This window comes from Meriones unguiculatus, chromosome 17, assembly GCF_030254825.1.
Source record: "Meriones unguiculatus strain TT.TT164.6M chromosome 17, Bangor_MerUng_6.1, whole genome shotgun sequence".
Classification (NCBI taxonomy): Eukaryota; Metazoa; Chordata; class Mammalia; order Rodentia; family Muridae; genus Meriones; species Meriones unguiculatus.
Window position 1 is genome coordinate 10,930,652 of NC_083364.1, and position 6,256 is coordinate 10,936,907.

The 6,256-nt window shown below is 40.4% G+C and overlaps 1 pseudogene; it reads left to right on the top strand.

Moving 5' to 3' along the window:
* The first annotated feature begins 207 nt into the window (after window positions 1-207).
* LOC110544358 (ribitol-5-phosphate xylosyltransferase 1-like) lies at window positions 208-5,822 on the top strand (annotated as a pseudogene).
* Window positions 5,823-6,256: the final 434 nt, after the last annotated feature.

A 6,256-nucleotide genomic window follows, 5' to 3' on the forward strand; every position in this document is an offset into this window, starting at 1 on the left:
CTCAGAAGAACTTGCAATATACAAATTGCACTTCCAACGAGAATATTAATTAAATCTTATTCTAGATTTTATATAAAACGATTGAAATTTCCTTTGTTCAGTTTTGTTTATCTCTTGCTTGTGGTGTGTTGTTTTCGACAGCTTCATCACTGGCCTGGGTGTGGTTCCAGGGTACTTCTCCATAGATGTGGACAATGTGGTCCTTGTGTTAAATGGAAGAGAAAAAGCAAAGATCTCCCATGCCACCCAGTGGTTACTTTATGCACAGAATTTAATGCAAACCCAGAAACTGCGGCATCTGGCTGTTGTCTTGCTTGGAAATGAATACTGTGACAATGACTGGATAATGCAGTTCCTCAAAAGAAATGGAGACTTTGTGGACCTGCTTTTCATAACATACGACAGCCCTTGGATTAATGGCGCAGATGTTTTCCAGTGGCCTTTAGGTGTGGCAACGTAAGTACAAGATAAGAAAGGCATCCCTCGGGTGTTCTGAACAGAACAGGGAAGATGGTGTTTTAAATGGCAGTAAGCTCACTGGTGATGAGGCAGGCCTATCTTTCCTACCATCAAAAAGAGTGGCCTCGAGCATCATTTGCGATAGTAACTGCTTTGTTGTATTTTACCATCTTCTGAGGAGAACTGAAGAGTACTTGTTTGTTCTAAAAATGGATATAGGATAACATTTTAAGCTTATTAGTGTCCTGAAGAGATGTTTAGCAGAGAATGAACAAGGACAGAGCCATAATTCTAGTAAAAACAAATACTGTTGTGGCAATATTTTTATATACTGTATAGACTTCCCTTGGGTTTGTGATTGGCTGACTTGATGTTAATCTCAACTGTAAAAGCAGAGGTTAATTAAAAGATAGTTTAGGGTCCTCAATATATAATCATCCTCCAGTTTAAAAAAAATGGAAAACATTTTTTAAACTTTCTGTGGATAGATTTTAGTAGTAAGAGATAGGCTCTCAGTAGTATATAAACTTTCTGAGGTCAGGAGTTTTCTTCCCTTATTTAAAATAGTTCTGTAGAAATGGGCTATAGAGGTGGCTCAGCAGTTAAGAACAATTACTGCTCATATAGGAAACTCAGATTCAGTTCTAAGCATCCACATGCTGTGTCTCATAGCCATGTGTGATTACACTTCCAAGGCTCTGAATCCCTGTTCTGAACTCTGTGGGTGCTTGGCTACACATGGAGACAAGCAGGCACACAAATATACTAATATACACATAAATTTAAAAACAGTAAATTTTAAAATAATGCTTATACACAGTAGGTACTCAGATATTTGTTGAGGAAATGAATCATCTCACTGATAGAATTAAATCCGACATTCGTTATTATGTCACTGGTTACCACCATTTGTAGTTTCAGACTGCTTTAGCTGTACAGATGTCACTAGAGAAATGCCAGGGACAGGTATTCCCACCACTACATGGACAACATTCCAGGCGAACAGGTTTAGGCTGGGACCAGCCTTAAAATTTCAAAAACATTGTAAGTACACCCAGCCTTCAGAAAAATCTATTTATTGAAAAGAGCCTGCATTTGTAGAAATATTTATGCTTTTTCCACATTGTATGACATCACCTACTCACCTAATAGAAGACAGAAGCATAGTAATTCTGGTGTTGCCAGCCTCACCCTGTTCCCGATGAGAAGACATTGGGTAGCATCTGGAAACCTTTTGGTTGTCTCAACTGAAGAGGGGGAATTATAACAACTGGTGTCAAGGGGGTAGAGCCCAGGAATGTTATTAAACATGGTGCAATCTATGGCAGTCTTTCAAACAAAAAGTTATTTGAGCCAAAATGCCATAATAATCTTGTCTACAGCATAAACTACAGGCACACATTTATATGCAAACCAGTGCCCATGGAATGAGCCTCCTCTGTATAATAACAGGTTTGTTGTAAGCGGTGATTAATATATCTTCTAGTAAACTGCTGTTAGTCCTAACAGCTGTATAACCAAATCACCACACAGAGACTGGGTTTATTTAGTTAACCTAGAACACAGTGCTGGGCAATAATTACTCCATCCTAAACCTCCAAGCCCTCATGGATTCCTAACATTTATATTTCCCACGTTATACTTGCTTTTTGTGAAATATTATGTCCAGTCCATCTCCATGTAGTTCCAAGATCTCTCCTCCAGCTCTCTCTCCTAGCTCTCCTCTCCTCCCACTCCCCTCTGGCTCCTCCCAGCTCAACATTGTGTCTAATTTCTTTATTTTGGTCTGTTTGCACACAGTTGAGACAGGATACTTAAAATAAGTATCACAAGGCAATATCCGGATTGAAACCAGACAGATGTGGGGGGGATCAGCATTTGAATGAACAAGGGTAAGGTGTATACATTTCAAAGGAACATTATACCAACACAGGTTTTATTCATTGTTTTATTCTTTGGAATTTTTTTGAAATTAACTTTTCAGAGTTCATGATTATAACAGTATATTTTCTTTTCAGTGGACAAATAGGACTGTTTATGTCTGTGGTGTACAATGTGCTTAGAAACCATTGTCCTTAACACATGGCTTAACAAGCCAAGCTGTGGGGCATCCTACCATATAATAATTCATTACTTGCTTTTATAGATACAGAAAGTTTCCCGTGGTTGAAGCCAGCTGGTCGATGCTGCATGATGAGAGGCCCTACATATGTAATTTTTTAGGAACTGTCTATGAAAACTCATCAAGACAAGCACTAATGAACATTTTGAAACAAGATGGAGGTGATAAACTTTGTTGGGTTTCTGCAAGAGAGCAGTAAGTTCAATGTTTGCATGGTTCCTTCCTGTTGCTCTCCAATCCGTATGTCACCTTGTGTACAAATAGGTTTCCAGAGAAACAGTGGTAACTGCTTATTCCAGCCTCCTGTCTGAAGGTACAGCAGTAACTAAAACTTAGGAAACTGGCTTTTCTCCAGTCTTTCCCATTATAAACAGAAGCAAGTATTGATGGAGTAATGGAAGTCATTTTGCAATAATTTCTTTTGCTATTAAATAAACACATGGAATATAAAGCTGAGTGGCCAGGGAATGGATGCCTAAAAGATATGCTTCTAGATCTAGAAATGTATTTTTTAATTGTGACAGAAATTGCCTTCTAGATGGATATCACTAATTACAATGAATTTAATACAATTACTGTTAATGTAATTGTATTAAATTCATTTACTCTGAGTTACCAAACAACTGCCAAATGCCAGAAACCATCTTACTCATAATAACAGTGAAAACAAAACAAAAACAGTGCCCTCCTAGCACTTGTTGGAGGAGACAAGTAAAACAGTGTGTGTCAGGAGATGGTAATGCCGTGTAAGAAAAGAATTAAAGACAAGAAGGCCACAGAGAGGACTGAGGTGGAGGGTAGAACATTTGTTTTCAAGTAGCGAAGGAGAGCACCAGGTGGAGGGCTACATTATATACAGGCCTGAAGAGGGCACAGGAGTCAGCAGGGTCCATTTAGAGAGGGAGCCAAGGCAAAGGACATAAGGCACAGGGGGTGCTTACACAGCAGCTGAAGGGCTGGTGAGTGAGAGGTGGTATGAGAGAGGAAAGTCTTACTGGAAGAAAAGCACTAATGAAATGGTTCTGGTTGAGCTGTACTAGAGGTCAGGTAGTACCCTCTGTGCTCCTGCTGCTTCTAGACCATTCTGTCCTTCCGCACCCAGAACCCCAGTTCTCAGTCTCATGCCAGTGTGTGTAACTGGAACTCTGTAGCCCTGAGCCTTCACCTTCACCTTACCTCCCTGATTCCTTAAAGACTGGAGCTCCAGTGCCCCTCTGGCTGACACCAGTCTTGTCTGAATTCTTGGTGACTTCTAAGTCTAGGCAATCCTTCCATCACCTTGGTATAAGGTTTCTTTCCTTTCTCCCCTTCATAGATCATAGGCTTTGATCAGCCATTTCCTGTTATGTTCATTTCCTAAATGACCACTTGTATTTCACATACCACAAGGTCACTCCATGACCTGGAGTTCTAGCATTTCTGTTGGTAACCATCCTATCTTGCCATTCCAACTCATTCTCTGTAATGGGACTCCACAGTTCAGCTGGAATTTACAACATGGTTTTTACTATTCCCTGATTGTTCTTCCTGTTCCTGTATCAACTTCTGAATTACACAGCTTAAATTCTACAGTCAACCAGCCCTGCATATATGTTCCCCTTTCTAATTCCCCCATCTAGCAAGCCCTACCTGTCTAGTCTTCCCTTCTGCCTACTCTACAGCCATACTCACGCAGCTCTGCATAAGTTTAGACACTTTGAAAGCTGAAGAACCCATCACTCATGTATTTCCTAAAGTATTCCCCCTTCCTCCTCAAAGACTGTTTTATACCTTCTGTCCTAACCTCTTGACACCTCCTCAGTCTCCCTTTAGAGACTGGTGCTTATTTCACTAAGAGAATACAAATGGAAAAGAATGCCAGCCTCAGCTTCTGCATGTATGTGGCCTATATATTCATTCCATTCTCAAGACCACAGCCAGATTGAATGTTAAAATGTTTATTGCTTATGTCGTTCCCTCCTCAGAACACTATAGGTGAGTCTTCTGTGAGCAGACTTTATGGTTTTTGACTGCTCACCTCAGTTCCTCTACTTCCACCTTGCTGGCCTCCCTACCAGTTCTTGGGCATACCAAGCACAAGCATGACCTTCATCTTTGTTTATTCTCTACTCTTCCCCATGTCTGCACTAGCCTGCCTGTTCACATACAGCTCTTGATTCTGAGCCCTTGGCAGTGAAACATTCAGTAATCACCCATACAAAAATGCAGCCCTGTCACTCCAGAAGCCCCTCTGTGCTTTTCCTCACAGGGCTTCAGACTTTCTAGAAAATGTCCTGACTTAAATCAAAGACCTAATGCCCACCACTGGATATAGCACAGCTGCATCAGAGTAAGACGAGAGAACTCAACACTCAGGAATTACGGATTGAATGAATACACCCATTCGAAGATTGATCACCGGATATTTCTAAATATACAGCAATAAAATGTTCAGATTATTTTCAAATGTTCAAAACAAAAAACTTGTTTTAGGCAGTCTCATGTAGCACAGGCTGGCCTCAAACTCGGTATTTAGCCCAGGATGATGTTAAACTCCTGATTCTTCCTATGCCTCCCAACTTGTAGAATTAGGGAATTATATACCCAGTTTATGGATAGATGATGATCAATACTAGGTCTGAGTTCTAGCAGCTGGGCTATACCCACACCCCCAAGCCTTAAAGAAGTTTTAAGAAATGTGTTTGGTCCAACATTTTCAATGCCTCTCATATTTATCATCTCTATCATGTGGTCACAGTTTTGATAACTGACATTAAAAGATTTGCTTCAAAAAAGATGCCATAGGAAAGTAAAACCTTACAGGGATTTCTTTGTTGTTTGTTTAATTTCCTAGGTGGCAGCCTCAGGAGACAAATGAAAGTCTTAAGAATTACCAAGATGCTTTGCTTCAGAGTGACCTCACTTTGTGTCCTGTAGGAGTGAACACAGAGTGTTACAGAATATATGAGGCCTGCTCGTTTGGCTCCATTCCTGTGGTAGAAGATGTGATGACAGCTGGCCACTGTGGAAACATGTCCAGTCACCACAGCGCTCCTCTGCAGTTACTCAAGGCCATGGGTGCCCCCTTTATCTTCATCAAGGACTGGAAGAGGAGCTTCTTGCCATTTTAGAAAAGGAGAAGACTGTAACTTTTCAAGAAAAGATTCAAAGAAGAAAAATGTTACTTCACTGGTACCAACACTTCAAAACAGAACTAAAGTGGAAATTTACTAATATTTTAGAAAGCTAATTTTTTATGAATAATAAAGGTTAATCATACCTAGCTGTAAGTGTGTGTTCTTAAGTGTGAATATGTACAGCACTTGATAAGGCGGCTCCATCAACTCAGTTTCACAGAAGGGACCACATGTTCTCCTTTTTGGCTACTGCTGTATACAAGATCAAAGAAATGGCGATATTTTACTGAGGCTGACCTGGCAAGATACTGACACAGGCAGCCTGAGGGGGTCACAATCAAAGTCACATTTAAGTGGGATTCATTTACATGGAACTGGAATTCTTCGTTTCATATTTTTTAAGGTAATGTGACTACCCTAAATTTGCAAAGTAGGAAAGAATGACCTTGAACTCCTGATGCCTCTGTTTTTACCCACTAAATGGTGAGATTATAGGCAGATGCCTCCACAGCTGGTTTTCTGTAGTCCTGGGGAACAAACCCAGGCTTTGGGGCATTCT